This window comes from Furipterus horrens, unplaced genomic scaffold (assembly GCF_987537825.1).
Source record: "Furipterus horrens unplaced genomic scaffold, mFurHor1.1.pri manual_scaffold_3, whole genome shotgun sequence".
Taxonomy (NCBI): Eukaryota; Metazoa; Chordata; class Mammalia; order Chiroptera; family Furipteridae; genus Furipterus; species Furipterus horrens.
This window is the reverse complement of record NW_028327173.1, coordinates 204,205,110-204,222,290: the sequence shown is the minus strand read 5'-3', so window position 1 is coordinate 204,222,290 and position 17,181 is coordinate 204,205,110. Positions and strand designations below refer to the sequence as shown.

Here is a 17,181-nt window from a genome sequence, read left to right as displayed (position 1 = left end):
GAACCATATTCTCATCTTTGCATTCCCAAGACCTGGCACATAGTAGGCACTCAGTAAGTGGTTTTGAATAATTTAATGAGTTAAAGCCCAGTTTTGAAAAGACAAAGTCTATAAAGGGAGGCTGGGACTTTGAGACTGATATGCCCTTCGTGGTGGAGAGGTGGTTTAGTAGTTTCAAGAGCATCAGAAAAAGAGGCATTATAGGCAGACAGCAAGAGTGGTTTGGCAAGTGGATTAAAGGGGGGAGGATCCCTGGCTGGCTCTGGGAACGCATTTTATTGGGATAGGTAAGCAGTCACTACTAGGGAGGCGAACTAACAGGTAATGGGGCTTCAACTTACTTGTATTTGATTTCCTACATAACAGATGGGACATAAGGTTATTTTTTTCCCTCCAAAGCCCTAATATTATAGTAAAAGGAATAAAAATATAAACCCTCAAGGACAAAGATACCTTAGAAGAAAACAACAGTGGGAAAAAGGGATATTGAAATTTTTGGAAGGTGCAAAGCACATAAAGAACTGATGACTCGCGTAACGAAGGAGAGAGCTCTATAACTCTATAGCCTTTAAAGGGTCCACTGAGAAGAAGGGAGGCTCCGAGGGCACTAATACTCTGGAAAGCAGGGATAAGCACAGTGCAGAGCTAGAGGTTCAGGTTTAACTCCTTATCCTGAATAGTGGAACCTTTTCCCGACCCTGGAAATCACCGTCATGTGTGGTGTCAGGAAGGGGTGAGGTTTTGTTTTACTCCATATAAAGATTTGGATTCTGAGTACCCCCCAGTACATGATCCATTTCCCCTCCCTAATTTGTACTTTAATTTTGTTTTAGTGGTCCATTTGTTGTTACATCAATATCACTTGCCAGCCAGGTGGCCAATCCTGACCTGTCCCTTCAGTTCTCTTCGCCGCCACCCCCATAACTAAACACGAGACCTGAGATTTACTTTCTAAAGAAATCAAACTAGAAATATTGCAAATCTGGAAATAGCCCCATCTTAGCTGGTAGGCACTGTATCATCAAACATCACAAAAAGGGTGAGTATAGTGTAGGCTATTTTGAGAGAGACCACATTCGCATAACTTTTATTATAGTATATTGTTACAATTGTTCTGTATTATTATTAGTTATTGTTGTTAATCTCTTACAGTGCCTCACTTATTTATTAAATTTTATCACAGGGATTATGTGTAGGAAAAAAAATAGTGTATATATAGTGTTCCATACTGTCTTTGGTTTCAGATGTCTACTGGGGGTCTTGGAACGTATCGCCCGTGGATGAGGGGGGCACTGCTGTAGTCAGCAAGCCTGCTTGGGCAGCAGAGCTTCCAAGCAGCTTGTTACTGCCTCACTCTTAAATACGAAAACCCGTCTAAGGCTCACTGGACATTTGAGAAAACCTTCCTAATTGAGACAGATCAGAACAGAAAGAGCACTAGAACTAAGAAACAGTGAGGGAAGGAGAGAAACTTCAGTAGAATAAAAATATCTTTATAGAAAAGAACATTTTATTGAATCAAGACATAAACTGAGTGCTATAAAAGTAAAAACAGGAGCTCTTGGAGATGAGGTAGCACAAACGAAATATGTAACAGAATGATTGAAAAGTAAGATGAAAGGAATTAGGAAAGTAAAACCAGAAACAGGTGGACAGTGGTGGAGACAAGTAAAACTACAGTGTTCATCTAGAACGGCGGTTCTCAACCTGTGAATCGTGACCCCTTTGGGGGTCAGACGACCCTTTCACAGGGGTCGCCTAAGACCATCGAAAAACATATAATTGCATATTGTTTCTGTGATTAATCACTATGCTTATTATGTTCAATTTTGTAACAATGAAAATCCATCCTGCATATCAGATATTTACATTACGATTCATAACAGTAGCAAAATTACAGTTATGAAGTAGCAATGCAAATAACTTTATGGTTGGGGGTCACCACCACATGAGGAGCTGTATGAAAGGGTCGCGGCATGAGGAAGGCTGAGAACCACTGGTCTAGGAGGAGTAATATCTTAGCAGGTAGTGGTTTCAGAGACATATCCCAAAGAAAATGGAAGAGAAGACAGTATGTTGTCTGAAGAGTAATACAAGAAATATTGCCAAAACTAAAAGATTATCTATATTAAAAAGTTTCATCCCTCTCACTTGGGAACACCAGGAAAAAGAGAAGTTTCTGAAATACTGCACAGAGTGAAAACTTAGGTTCCATACAAAGAAACAGGAATCAGAACGGCACTGCAGTGTTCAGTGGCAAGTACTGAACCCTACAGTACAGTGGCGTCGTGCCTTCCAAAAGCTGGTGGGAAAGTCTGTGAAGCAGTTCTGTGCTCAGCATAAAGACCCTCTTCCTACTTCTAATTCCTCACTGTACAGGTCTTGATAGAAGGCAGAGCTCAAGTCCTGGTATAAAAATCTGAAAGGTCAGATACTTGCTTATTCAGCCTTCTCTGGATTAAGCACATGACCTAGACTTTTTGATGCTGGCGCTGAAAGCAGGAACTATAGAGAATGTTTTCTACAAGGGAAGGAGCAGCAGCATGTGGTGGAAAACGAGAAATCAGCGGTAGTGGTGCCGGCGTGGGCACTTGTTGTGCAGGGCCAGGGCAGGGGCTGCAGTGGCCGGGGTCCCGGGGCAGCACAGGGGCTCACTGGGCTCTGCCTGTGACGGAATCCTCACTCCGCAGCCTTTCGTTGCTGTTCTTGGTATCCTGAGCCTGATCCCCAGCTTTCTCAGCGACTCTGGGCTAACAGTATCCTTTCAACGAAATCCCTTTTTGTGTAAGCCATCAGAGTTGTGTTCTGCGGTTGCAGCTTCGGAGCCTGGTTGCTAACAGTACTTGTGTTAGAAGGACTAGTGTGTAGAATTCCAAAATGGGCGACTGGCCTAGAAGGGCCTCAAACGAAGGGTCAGGTGTTTGCCCACTGACTTTTCACAGTGACCTCAGCATACACTGAGTACACAGCGCTGAGAAGGTAAGAATATACCATGATTCTATAGTTCTCTGAGTAAAAACCCACTCTTTAAGAGAACCATAGGTTTTCTTATGAACTTGAACAGTCCATGGACCTGCCGTAAGAATTTGTTTTCTTGTCATGAATACTGTTGACCTCAAAACAAAATAGCCCAGAAATAGCACCAGGATCTATGTGCATATTCCAGTACAGGGCATTTTACAGTAGTAGTAGTACCCTTTAAACTGCAGCTTTTATTTTTTCATCTTAATCAAAAGTTTTCTTCCAGGGGGTCAGGGGGTGGAGGTGAAAGAGGATATGGGGGGAATAAATGGTGATGGAAAAATAAACTTAAAAAAGGAAAGAAAAAAGTAGTTTTTAGTCTTTGGAATATGAAATTTATAACTTTAGTTCCAAAATGGACTCTGTAATGCATTGCCCTTATTTTTAGTCGTCATGCATGTGATATATTTTATTGAATTAAAAATCTAACAGAAACAACTGAAAGCAGTGACCTAATATTTTCCCTTAGCAGCTTGGTGAGATTCCAAGAGTGTGTGACTTGAAACAACGAGCTAAGACTAACTGTCCTCGCTCACTGATCAGTTGCCCCAGCCCGCCATCCTCTCCATTGTTCCTGTGTTGACACTCTTCCTTCTGTCTCAGTTATTTGTGCTGGCAGTTCATTTGAGCTCTGTCTATAATTGTTTCCTCTTCAGCGAATTATTCCGACTATACTTCCTAGAGGATAATGGAGCTAAGTTAAAGGCCATTATCAGCAGATCAGAGTAGTAAATGAAGGTTTCCGTTAAACATGCAACATGGATGAAGAATTAATCCCAGTTTCAGGAATGGCAGTTCAAGTGACTCTCAAGTTATACATCTGAAATAATGAAACTGAGAACTTAGTATCTTTTTACACAAAACTACTACTGGAGTTGTAACATGTAGTATTTAGTTACATGTTTTTATTTTACAACTTAAGCCATTTTTCATATAGACTACAAACGCTCCGCCGCTCGCCTTCTGCTCACACTTTTCTTTTGTCTTGGAATAGCTTTGCCTTTGATCACTAAATGTCCAAGTTCTACCCTAAACTTTAAAACCGAACTCAGGACTTCCCTTGTGTTGTCTTAGGCATTCCAGATTATCTTCTTCTTCCTGAAAACTTCTGAAACACTTAATTTATTTTATTTTTAGGTTTTTACATCCTCTCACTTGCTTTGGAATTGCCTGTGTACCTGTCTCATTTCTTCTCAACTAGTGTATTGTATACTCTTGAGGAGAAGACCAAACTTTTGGTCACGTTTGAATTGCCGTGAGAACCTAATAGTGTTTTGCTTAGTAGAGTCTCAGTTACATATTTTGAATGATCTTTAATACCTGTGGAAACCAAGCAAGTTTTCTTTTTAAAAAAGGGGGGGGATTTAATCATTGTTTAATCTTAGAAGTTGAAAATAAAAGGAAAGCACTAAACCTCAATCTAGGAGATAAAATACGAAGTATTACTTGTGAAAGTATGTTTAGATATGGTCTAAGTGGTGTATAACTCTACCATTAAATTTGGTTTCTTAAGTTTCAAATAAAACTGTGTCATCAACTCTTTACTTTTTTGGTCCATTGATATAAAATAGAATGTCAGTTGGTTTTAAAATATTCATTGAAGCCAGTCAATGCTATTAATCTTTGAAGCCCAAGATTAATTGAGCAAAAGAGAAAAAAAGAGAAAACTCATGGACATGGACAGCAGCTTGCCGTCTCCAGTCGCCATGAAGATAGCGTAACAGAACCCACGGGCTGTTCAGTTAGGAGGGGCCCGACCGCCCACCGCCAGAAGCATAACTCTCAACACCAGTTTGGGGAAAAGAAAAAGGATTGTTTATTTAAAGATTATGTGGATTTAGATCTGTGGAGTTCCCAGCTTCCTTGCAGAGAAAGCATGGGTCTCCCCTCTACCTCTCTGCAATACCGCGGGATTCTCTTTGTGAACTGCCCAATTCTCCTCCTCTGCCAGCCACATGGAACTCCCCACTTTCCTTCATCTCCTCTTTTCTTCCTTCCCCAAAGCCTGCTGCCCTCTCCTTAAATCCCTGACTGTGGCCTGTGACGCAGTAGGCGTGGTAACTGGTTCTGACCACTCACAGAACCTTCCACAGGCCTTGCTTATTCCCTGCTCATTATTTCTTGGAGCTGTGGAAGAACCGAAGCTATTTACATAAGCAAGACCGTAGCTACCAGCCGTAGACATGCAAAGGCATCCTGAAAGCTGTTTCCCTTCCCCCATCCTCCAAACCACAGGCGCTGGGGTTTTCTGGGGACCCCCCTCTGTAATAGTAGCAGGTAACATCTCCAGTGGTGCTGCTCAGTGCAGCACGTTCTGAAATAGAGAAAGGCTCATAAACTTAGGGTATCACACTTTGTCTTGAATGATTGAGATTCCTGTTTTTTGCTATAATTTGCATGTATCACCATTTATATGTGACTTTTACAGTAAAACAATAATTATGTGAACTGATCCAAACTTTTGATGTCAGTAGGCCTAAAATAAGACACATAGTTCTTTCAAGACCTTAAAAGCTGATTTTTTAAATTTCAGGTTAGCCCTGGCCATTACGTCTCGATTGGAGCCCTTGGGTGAGGATTAAAAATATTAATAAAATTTTGGGTTAGCCGATGTTTCTGTGCAAGATGCAGTACCTGGGAGAAGAGCATTAGAGTTTTGGGTTTTTTTTAAATCCCACTGTGTGCCTAAAGTTCATGACAGGCACTTGACATACGTTGTTTGTTTTATCCTGATAACCCTGTGAAGCTTGGAGAATGCGTTTCCAACTTGCACAGAAAACTTCAGGGCTAAATAACGGTGCCCAAATTTAATGGTGTTTTATAAATACGAGCTTCCAGTCCTGGCTCTGCCACATGCTAACCATATACATTCTGCCTGGGTTCCTCAACTTGAGCTCATTTCTTCTTCATGGAAATGCAAGCAGCACACATCATGCCTGGCTTGTAGTTGGCAGTGCCTTAATAATGCTTTAAAAACTGAATTGTGATAAGTCCTTAGAAAATTTATATAAAGGTAAGAATTGAGTTATTTTCCTTACACATCATTTGAAAACATAGTTTCCAACTTTCCAAAGTAAAAAAAAAAAAAAACAGATTCAGAGTTTTTAAAAACTGATAAACATGATTATAATTTTAGGAAGCTTTCACTCTTAGCTGGCAACACAAGGCCATAAGAAATGGCCCAGAGAGCTTTCCTGTGGCGGTGGGCTATTTGGTCTAAATTCCCACTTGGGCCCATTGATAGCAGTCCCATTTCTCTTAGAGACACTGGCAGATGGCTTGATTGCTGCCTTTTCCTAAAGTCCCAACTTATTTTTAATTTTCTAATTTTCTGACTCTACTGTAGTTGAACTTTGAATGTTCTTTTATCTTTCATTGCCAAGAAATATAAACAATGTGCAATCCAAGAAGCAGGTGGTCTGGTGTAAGGAAGGTAGGATCGGGGGAGGGCGTTGGTGACTGAGGGGGGGAGGTGATGGGAGGGAAGACCCTCTGCACTGCACAAATATCCAGGCTTTTCAGACTCAGTATTGAGATGCATAGAGTTAAGTTTCTGCCTTAAAAACAAATACTGCACTTACCTCCTAAAATATCCAAAGGACTCCGGCCAGACAAAAGCATTCTGTCTACTTTTGGTTTTAAGAGGTGGCTAGAATAAACTATTCTAAGAATTTAGATAGATTAGTAATGATATTATTTAGCTATTGCTATGTGCAAAACGGGGCTAAGCTCTTTCTGTGGAATACCTCACTTAATCTTTACAGTAACATACATGGTAACTACTGTCATTTTTCCCGCATTGGAGATGAGGAAATAAAATCCTCAAATTGTTAACTTCCCCAAGGTGACGTCTAGTGATCAAAAGACAGACTTCAGGAATTTACATTCAGTGGCTAAGTTTCCTATATACTTTGCATTCATAAATAAACCATCTCGCATCTCTCGTAGCAATTTGGATGAATTTATTTCAAAAGCAGTTCGTGTGTGTTGTTGGAAAGGATGTGATACAGACACACAGCCTAAGGTGTGTCTTCTCCCACACCACTCCTCTCCCCAAATCCTTATTGATGACATACTTTGGACAGTTAAAATCTCCTTACAAACCTTTATATGTGCCAGGAATATGTGTCTGTGTTTCACGTGCATATCTTTTTAAAATATATGTATTTTATTGCTGTTCAATTACAGTTGTCCCAGTTTGTCCCTGTTGCTCTCCCCTGCCCCACCCACCCTTCCATCTTCCATATTAAAATGGCTACACAAAAATTCACCAATTTCGACACTTTTTTTAAATTCATCCTGTCACAATACAAACAAGCAAAATTGTTTCGAATAAAGTTCAAGACAACTAAGTGGTACTAGGACCATCTTATGGGAAAAAACCAAACAAACTTTTTGGCCAACCCAGTATAAAGAGCACCATGCTATACACTTTATTCTGTGTTGCTTTTCCTTTTGTAAATTTCTCCTGAGGACTGGGTCATAGTTTGGAGTCTATTTATGGAACCACTGAAACAGTGAATATAAGCTGTCTTGAAAGTTCCTTGCCTCCAACTATTTTTTCATATATTTTAATGAAAAGGAGTACCAGTGTCTGTTATAAATTAACACAGGCTAACCTCACTATGTGTCTGCAAAGGGGATGACAGATATACTAAAAGATTTTGAGCTGTTTCGGTACTTTCCACTAAAACATTTTCATATGCCTCATATCAGCATTGACGTGTCTATAAAACTTCTGATAAATGCTTTATATGTCATGTCGCTTAAAGTTGAAATATCCATGCATGTGAAAACAGTGCCAGAAAATGGGAAACAGTTTGCACACTTGAACATTTTTGTTTCTAACCGTATTCCTCTTCACACATAATAGAGTTGGACCTATTCGAAGTGGATTGGTTTTAAATGTACATTCCCACTGTCTGTGTTCTTCCTAAGTGAAATTTTCATTCAAGAACATTGCTGAATTTTGACACTGGTTCACGAAAATATTTCTAGAAAATACTGGGTTTTCCAAACCTGCTGATGTCAGAGCGTGTGTCTCGGGCTCAGAAAATGTTCTAAGCGAAATTGTGTGCTTAGTAGTTTCTTTGTCATTCTTACACCTCATCTTAAATTCTAGATGGATAGTTTTTAAAATATAAACAATAAAAATACTGTATTTAAAGTCTACGGTGGTATGAACTGCACTCCTAAACTACATTTTGATATGAGATGCATTGTTTTTAAGGGAGCACATGATCATATTTAAGAGGTAACTAACCATTGGTATCAAAAAATTTCCTGAAAGTCATAACATGTTTCTACCCACAAAAGCTTTGGATTTTCCTTTTATTATAATGGAATTAAGGATGCTAGCTTATGTTTTGTCCCTAGTGGGAAAATGGTTTTAGGGTAGTAAACAGGTACAGGTGTAAATGGATATATTTTGTTTTTCAGTAAAGAGCTGTGAATCTCTTGAGTTTTTCACGTGCTGAGTACTAGAATTGTTTTTATTTAACAATGTAATAAATGATCTTTGAGAGGAAAGTGCTCGGTACATTTAGGTTGTCACTGTTTCCTTTATGACCTTTGACTTGCTCTACTTCCTTGAGACGGCTCCCTTCTTCACCTCTCCCGTCCCCTGCAAATCCCAGGGCTTGCACCCGAGTTGGAATGCGCCAGTACAGTGGGTACCTCATTGAGGAAAGAATTAGAGCAACAGCTGTTTATTTAATGTTTACCTGAATTTAAAATAGCGTACTAATGTTATGAGTATATTATTTTATTTGACCCTCAAAATAATCCAATAAGTAAATTTTGAGGATGGGAAAACATTTTTCAGATGAGGAAATGGGCAGTTTTACACCTCACCCAGCTGAAGGGAACTGGGATCGGCCCTGGTCAGCCCGAGTCCCGAGGTGCATTTTGCATCTCACCTCCAGCAAGGTGCCTGCCACGTAAGAACTTGTGTTCACTTTCAAGGGGTCCAGGCATCCTGTAGGTTGCGGATAGACCCCCTGAATTATACTGGAGCAGAGGCTTACTTGTGCTGCCTTTGCCAGAGAAATGACGTCCCACGAATGCCTTTCCTTTTCCTTATGCTGTTCTCACTGCCCTCCCAACACTGAAACATAAGTATTCAGCTGTGTCAGGGAACCTTATAAAGTAAACATTAAGGAGGTGATCTGTATTCAGTTAAACTCTTAAAGTCTTTTTGTTTGTGTCATGGCTTAACAAGAAATCTTCACTCTCTATGAATGGTTGTCTGTGTGCTTTGGCCTCCTCCTCTATTTACTAAGTTAAAAGTTATTCCCGAGAAGTTTCCAGCTTCTTTCCCCTCTTTGCTTTTCCCTGTCACACAGCTCAGTGTACATTTTCGCACATGAGCAGCACGAATCTCACTGATCACCCCATTCCCAACAGAGGGAGGAATGTCCTCAAAGGAGAGACAATTCTCATTTCCTTTACAGCATTTACTAGATTTTGAGCTCAGTGATTGATTTTATACTGAACCCTGAGGGAAGGAGCACCCAACAACGTTCATAGTCTGATGGTTTTGAGTTTTGTTTTTTTTAATAATTTGACTTCTTGAACAGGTACGTTCACATGAAACAGAATTCAAAAGGTAAAAAAGGGAACTCACTGAAGAGTCTCCTGTCCTTCCAGCTGTTTGTCCCCCAACCACTCAGACTCCCTTTGCGGAGGCAACAGTGTTATCAGTTTCTTGTCTATTCATCCTTTCAGAGACTGTCTCAGAAGAGAACCTTTAAAATACATTGCAAAGGAGTATAGAAAGATATTTGGGATAGGTCTATAATATTAGTGATGACTTCTGGCATCTAGCTATTGCAAGGAAATCTTGTAACTTATTAAAAGGGGCAGAAACTTAGAAGATACACTTCCATGTGGATAAGTATGTTACACTTTGACTCTGCTTCTACATTGTACCTCTCTACCCAACAGGGACAACCAAACTGTGAACATTAGCCAAAAGGGAATGAGAAACAAAACCCAGAAAAACTCAGCCTACTGTGGTTTTTTTTTTTTTTTTTGTAATGGAAATAGATTTAATCTAGATTTTTCCTTTTTTTCCAGCCCTATTGAGATACAATTAATATAATATGTAAGTTTACTGGTCTACAGTGTAATGATTTGATACATGTATGGATTGCAAAATGTTTATCATAAGGTTAAAACATCCTATACCTCACATAATTAGCATTTTGTTAATGTGAGAACAGTAAAGCTGTATGTTCATAGCAACTGTCAAGTCTGCAATACAGTTTCGTTAACTATAGTTACCATGCTATACATGAGGTCCCTGGACTTGATTCACCTTATAACTGCAAGTTTGGAGCCTTTGAACAATGTCCCCGCTGTCCCCACCCTCAGCTCCTGTAAACCACCATTGTACTCTGTTTCGGAACTTGAGGTTTTTAGGCTTCACATGTATGTGAGATCGTGCAGTGTTTGTCTTGCTCTGTCTGACCCATTTCTCTTAAAATAATGCAGTCACGGCTCATCCATGTTGCCACTAATGGCAGGATTTTCTTTTTATGGCTGGATAATATTCCACTGTATACAGACAGGGTGGGGCAAAAGTAGGTTTACAGTTACTTCTATGGAAACTAATACAATAATTAATAATAATACAAGAATAAATCATGTTTTGCATACTCACAACTGTAAACCTACTTTTGCCCCACCCTGTATAAACACATTTTCTTTGTCCATTCATCTATTGATGGACACTTGCATTGTTTCCATGTATTGGCTACTGAGAATAATGCTCTGATGAACATGGGAGTGCAGGCATCTCTTTGAGATGGTGGTTTCATCATCTTCAGATACATGTAACTGGTAGTGGGATTGCTCGGTCATAGGGGAGTCCTATTTTAATTTTTTTGAGGCACCTCCATACTGTTTTCTGTAGTGGCTGTATCAATTTATATTTTCACTACCGGTGCACCAAGGTTCCTTTTTCTTCACATCCTCACCAACACCATCTCTTGCCTTTTTGATAATAGCCATTCTAACAGGTGAGATTATATCTCATTGTAGTTTTGATTTACATTTCTGTAATGATTAGTGATATTGAGCACCTTTTCATGGACTCGGCCATTTGTATGCTTTTGGAAAAATGTCTTTTCAAGTCCTTTGTCCATGTTTTAATCAGATTGTTTGCTGTTGAGTTGTATCTGTTTTTTTATATTTTTGAATATTAACCCCTTATTGGGTACATGATTTGCAAATATTTTCTCCCATTCTGTAAGTTGCCTTTCATTTTTCTGATTGTTTCTTTTTCTGTACAGAAGGTTTTTAGTTTGATGTGGTCCCACTGGTTGCTTTTTGCTTTTAGTGTCATATCCAAAAAGTCATCGCAAGACCAATGTCAGAAAGCTTTTTTCTGCCATTTTCTCCTAAGAGTTTTACAGTTTCGGGTCTTGCATTTCAGTTCTTACTTCATTTTGAGTTAATTTTTATGAGTGATTTTAAATAGTGGTCCAGTTTCAGTGCAGGAGATGAATTTAAAATAAAAAGAGTGATCCGCAATTGATGGAATCTTGGATCTGAGCTTTGGGAGAAGGAATCAATAATAGTACTCAGGTTTCTGGCTTTTGGTGACTGGGGAGATGAGATATCCTTTAAAATGGATTAAAAATGGGGTAATAGATTTCTCAGAGAAAATGAATGACATCTGAATTTAAGATGTCTGCAGAATATCTGTGCAGACCTCTCCAATGGGAAGTTTAAGAAGTGAGTCAGGAGAGAGCTTCGGGCTGGAACCATAGGCTTGAAGTGCATGAGAGTGCAGTGAGAGTGAAGGGCATAGAGACGGACGACATCGCCCGGGACCGCGCCGCAGGAGGGGCTGCGTGCTCACGGCACTGGCAAGCAGGTGCTCCACAGCGTGGGAATGAACGCAGGGTTTCAAAGGTGCAGGCTCATTTCAGCCTCCAAACCACCCGGAGACAGGAGTTTAATCCCAGCTTTACAAACGAGAACATTCGAGCTCAGAGAGGTTAAATGATTCGCCCAAAGTGGCTTTGCTGCTAAGTGGTCAAAGTGGGATCTCAAGTCCAATCTGTATGGTTTCAAAGCCCATTTCTCTTCTTACCGTGTCTTACTTCTTTGTAAACCTCAAGCTTAAATAATATGATGATGTCATTAATTATCTTTCTTTACATCTGCCAATATTCTGGTTTAGTAGGATTGTGATACCTCCTTTTAAATAACCATTTTTTCTCTCATTTTCCCTGCTCCATTCCCAAACACATCTATCAGATTGCCTTTTCTGTGAGATTGACTCATCATGCTCAACTCTAGTCCAATGCCCACTTTAAAGTCTTGATTTCCGGGTAAGATGGCAGCATAGGCAGACGTGGCTTGTCTCTTCACACAACCACATCAAAGTTACAACTAAAATGTAGAATAACCATCACACAGAACTGTCAGAAATCAAATTGAATGCAAGTCTGACAACCATGGAATTAAAGAAAACACATCCATCCAGACTGGTAGGAGGAGTACAGATGCAGAACAGGCTGGTCCCTCACATATGTGAGGTGGATAAAAATTTGGGAGGTATGTCTCGGGAGCGAGGAGTCCCACTCCACACCAGGCCCCCCCAGTCCAGGGTTCCAGTGCCAGGAAGATAAATCCCCACAACCTCTGGCTGCAAAAATCAGTGGGCATTGAGTCAGTGGAAGAAATTTCTGGAGCCCCAAGCAGTTCCTCTTAAAGACCCACACAGAGACTCACCTACCCAGACTCACTCCCTCTGAGCTCCAGCACCTTGAAAGGCACCAGGTACACAGGGAGGACCTGAAGTGTCTGACATCAAGACGAGCAGAGGCCATTGTTCCTTTTCTGAACCTTCCCCCACAGAGCTGGGAAGCTGGTGCCGTATCTGAGACTCCATCAACCTGGCTAACAGTTTGACCCGTCTTGGAGATCCCTAGAGACTCCAACCCACCCAACTTACAGGCCCACCCAAGCTGCTTTCCATATGAATGGCTGGTCTTGGCTCATTTTCACAACTTCCTAAACCCTCTCAAATAAGCAACAACTGACCTCAGTGAGCCCCAGGCCCCGCACTAGCAGCAGCCAGCCTAGATTCATGGCTTGGCTTCACCTGGGAATCTCCAAGCCCAGCACAAGCAGCAGCCATTGCTTTATAGCTCAGGCAGGGTGCCACGGGCAAAAAACACAGGTGGGGGCTGACCTTGGCCTGCACCACCCAGGAAACCCCAGGGCCAGCACACCCAGTGGACAGCTACAGACCACGTCAGAGCACTACCACCCTGCCCCTGCACAGCTGATCCTCCATGGAAAGTAGAGGTTGGTAGTCAGTGGTCACAGCCACTCCTTACAGCTGACTGTCCTGGGTAAATCCCTCCCATTGACCTGCCAACAGCAATCAAGGCTCAACTATAACAGGAGGGTGCACTGAGCCCACATGGAAGGCACACCTGAGCACCCAGCTTGGATGATAGGGGACGCTGTACCACTGGACTGTATAGGATATCTACTACACTAGGCCACACTACCAAGACACAGAGTCAAAGCAGCTCTACCTAATACATACAAACAAACTCAGGGCGGCTGAGAAAATGAGGAGACAAAGAAACATGGCCCAAATGAAAGAACAGATCAAAACTCTAGAAAAAGAGCTAAATGAAATGGAGATAAGCAATCTGCCAGAAACAGAGTTCAAAACACTGGTTATAAGGATGCTCAAGGAACTTAGGACTTTAAGAGCGTAAAAAAGATCCAGTCAGAAATGAAGGATTCACTAATTGAAACAAAGAATATTCAGGGAAACAAAAATAGAGCAGATGAAGCTGAGAATTAAATCAGTGATTTGGAACATAAGGAAGCAAAAACAAAACAAAACAAAAGAAGAAACCTATCAGAACAACAAAAAGAAAAAGGAATTTTTAAAAATGAGGATAAGCTAGGCAGCTTCTGAGACAACTCAAGAGGTCCAATGTTTGTATGATAAGGATACCAGGAGGAGAAGAAAAAGAGCAAGAAGTTGGAAATCTATTTGAAAAAAATAATGAAAGGAAACCTCCCTAATTTGGTGAAGGAAATAGATGTTCAAGTCCAGGAAGCACAGAGAGTCCCAAACAAGATGAATGCAGAGAGGCCCACTCCAAGACACATCATAATGAAAATGCCAAAGGTTTAAGATAAAGAACGAATCTTAAAAGTAGCAAGAGAAAAGAAGTTAGTTACCTACAGGGGAATATAAGACTGCCCCCTGATTTCTCAAAAGAAGCTTTGCAGGCTAGAAGGGACTGGCAAGAAATATTCAAAGTCATGAAAAGCAAGGACCTACAACCAAGGTTGCTCTACCCGGCAAAGCTATCATTTAGAATCAAAGGGCAGATAAAGAGCTTCCCAGACAAAAACTAAAGGAGATCATCATCACCAAACCATTACTATATGAAATGTAAAAGGGACTTTTTAAAGAAAAAGATCAAAACTATGAACACTAAAATGGCAAAAAAATACAAATCCAGCAACAATTGAATCTGAAAAACAAACTAAGCAACCAAGAACAGAGACAGAATCATGGATACAGAGCGCGTTTTGATTGTTGCCAGATGGGTGGGGTGGGGTGGGGGATGGGGGAAGAGGTGAGGGGACTAAGAAGCACAAACAGGTAGTTACAGAATAGCCATGGGGGGTGTAAGTACAGCATAGGAAATGGAGAAGCCAAAGAACTTATACTAATGATCTATGGACATGATCAATGGTGGGGGGATTGCCTGAGGGAATAAGGGGTGCTGGGTGGAGGGGGGTCAAAGGGGGAAAATCAGGACAATGTAATAGCATAATCAGTAAAATACAATTAAAAGTCAAAATAAACATAAATAAAACGACAGCCTGGACAGAAGTCCTCCACTGGCTACTGAGAGAGGCCTGTCCTCAGCTTGGCGTTCAAGGCTCACCATAAAATCACTAGAACTGTTCAGAACGTTTCCATATGTCCTGGTTCTCATCGGCAGGTAGTCATATATTTGGATGTTTACATGCTGATTTCATTGTGGTGATCTCGGTGTTCTTTATAAAGATTTCATTTAAATGTTTAAATTTTAATCTTTAGATTAAATTACTCATGTTTACAGTGTTATCATTTTTCTAAAAATGACTGCCTCTGTGCTGGAAGCAGCTAAAATGTCATCTGACCTTAGCTCTGTATCCAGTGTAGGGGTTTTCTGTCCTGTATGACTAATGTGATGAGCCAGCCTTTTGCTCCTGTACTTTTCTAGAGGGATCCCTTTTTTTGTTTGTTTTTGAGAGGAGGGGAGGAGAACAATTTAATAGTTAGAAGCTTGAAATTAGAAATATATATGTATATATATATTTTTTTAGATTTCAAAGAATTGTCTTATTTAGGGAAAAAAGGGATTTTAACACTTGGGGGACTAGAAATATTCTTAATATTGAGTCAAAATCCTCCTTTTAACATGTTTGTTTCCCAGAACCTGCCCTGGGGACAACGGAGAAGTTGGTCCTTCCTCCTTGGCCTCCTGAAGGTTCATCAGACTTTTAAAGATAGCTCTTAGTCTCTCCCCAGAGACATAAGGCAAATAGTCTGTTTGCTTGGACCTTTTCTCCTCTGACAGGTCGTAAACTTTCTCCTGAGGATTCTGGAGTTCTACTGGGGCTCCGTCTTAAAACCCAGGGCCCGGAACCCAGCACCCCACAGGAGAGGAGCAGGCAACGCTGTTCCTTTGATTAGGGCTCTGTGCTTGCATCTTAAAAGCCCGAGATTGCTTCAGCTCCCTAGCAGCCGTGTTACATTTTACATTCATTCACCTAAAATACCCAGGTGTTACTTTTACATGGGAGGTGGTTGTGCTCACTCTCCCCTCTCATCTACAGTGCAGTTGGTTTCTTTAATCTCAATATAGAACTTTCTGACTTTCCTGGTTCATCTTCATTTTGACCCATCATTTTAGCCAGTTATGATCATGTTATCCAGTGTGGTGTTAACTTGTTAACCGTGTTTTCCCAGTTTTAGGGCATCTGGAAGTTTTGAAGCATACTTTCCATGTCTTCAGGTTCTTAATAAACATCGCAAAAACAGTAACTCTCCAGTCTGTCCCCCAAGTTAATCAGTGCTACTTACAAATGATTCCGTTAACCATTTTTCTGTCATCCACATACATCTCTTCATCGTATCTGCAAAGATCTCATTTGTACATTCAACAAAATTTCATTCTGTACCTTCCACATGCAAAGAGGTGAAGAAGACAGCAGCCCCTGTTTTGTGGAGCTGACAATTTAGAGAGAGCAGGAAGCATTCTGCGAAGTGTTCTGCAGAACTTGGATTACACAATTCTCCATGATGTTCTCTATTTGGTACCATATCAGGAAAGGGAATAATGAATCATTACTTTTTGCAGACTTGATATTGGCTACTAATGACCTGCCACCTGAAAATGGGATTCATTACCTTTCTCTCGTCGCCTTCCATGGTTTCCTGATTTGGATGGAGCTCTGGAAGTCTTTGGAGTTTGGCTGTATCTTGCGAAGCTCCGAGCTCATTAGAGAGCAGCCTGTTTAGCCACATTCTTGTTGTGGGTTGTATAAACATCTCCTTTTTTTCTCCCCACATTATCAGGATCCTTTTTATTTTTTAGTACACTTAGTTATGAAGAATTTCTGTTCACCTTTAGTCATTTCCTCTTCCGCAATCTTTGTCGCTCAGATTTTATATTTCACCTTCATATTTTGAAATGATCTTTCAGAGGGAGATGAATGGAGTAGCCTCAGATTTTTTTTTTTCTTTGAGCTCTTAAAGTACCATAGTCACTTTCTTCGGGATCCCTTTTCACTTAAACTGCTTATTTCTTTTTAATTCACCAGAATTAACCCCAGATGAGTTTAACACTGCAAAGTTTTATCTGTATTCTGAAAGATTAATCTATCAAGTGCAAGTCGTTTTTTATTAGAATGCTACAAAGAGCAGATGTCCTCATAGTCCACAGGTAGTAGCCCACCGTCTTCTTCGCAAGTGTGGGTTCTCCGTATCAGTCAGGTGTCGTCCATAGTCTCCCTCTGGCCAGTTCCCACAGCCGGATCATTTCTCCCTGCTCTTTCCCCTTTGGTCCAGTGTCCTCCCCTGTAGGGTCTTGCTCAGAGTGGGAGGATTTCCTGCCT

At 40.7% G+C, this 17,181-nt stretch overlaps 1 protein-coding gene across 2 annotated transcripts in view; it reads left to right on the top strand.

Moving 5' to 3' along the window:
- Nucleotides 1-17,181, top strand: part of BTBD7 (BTB domain containing 7) — a 59,709-nt gene that overhangs the window by 24,219 nt on the left and 18,309 nt on the right. The gene's annotated exons all lie outside the window — the stretch shown is intronic.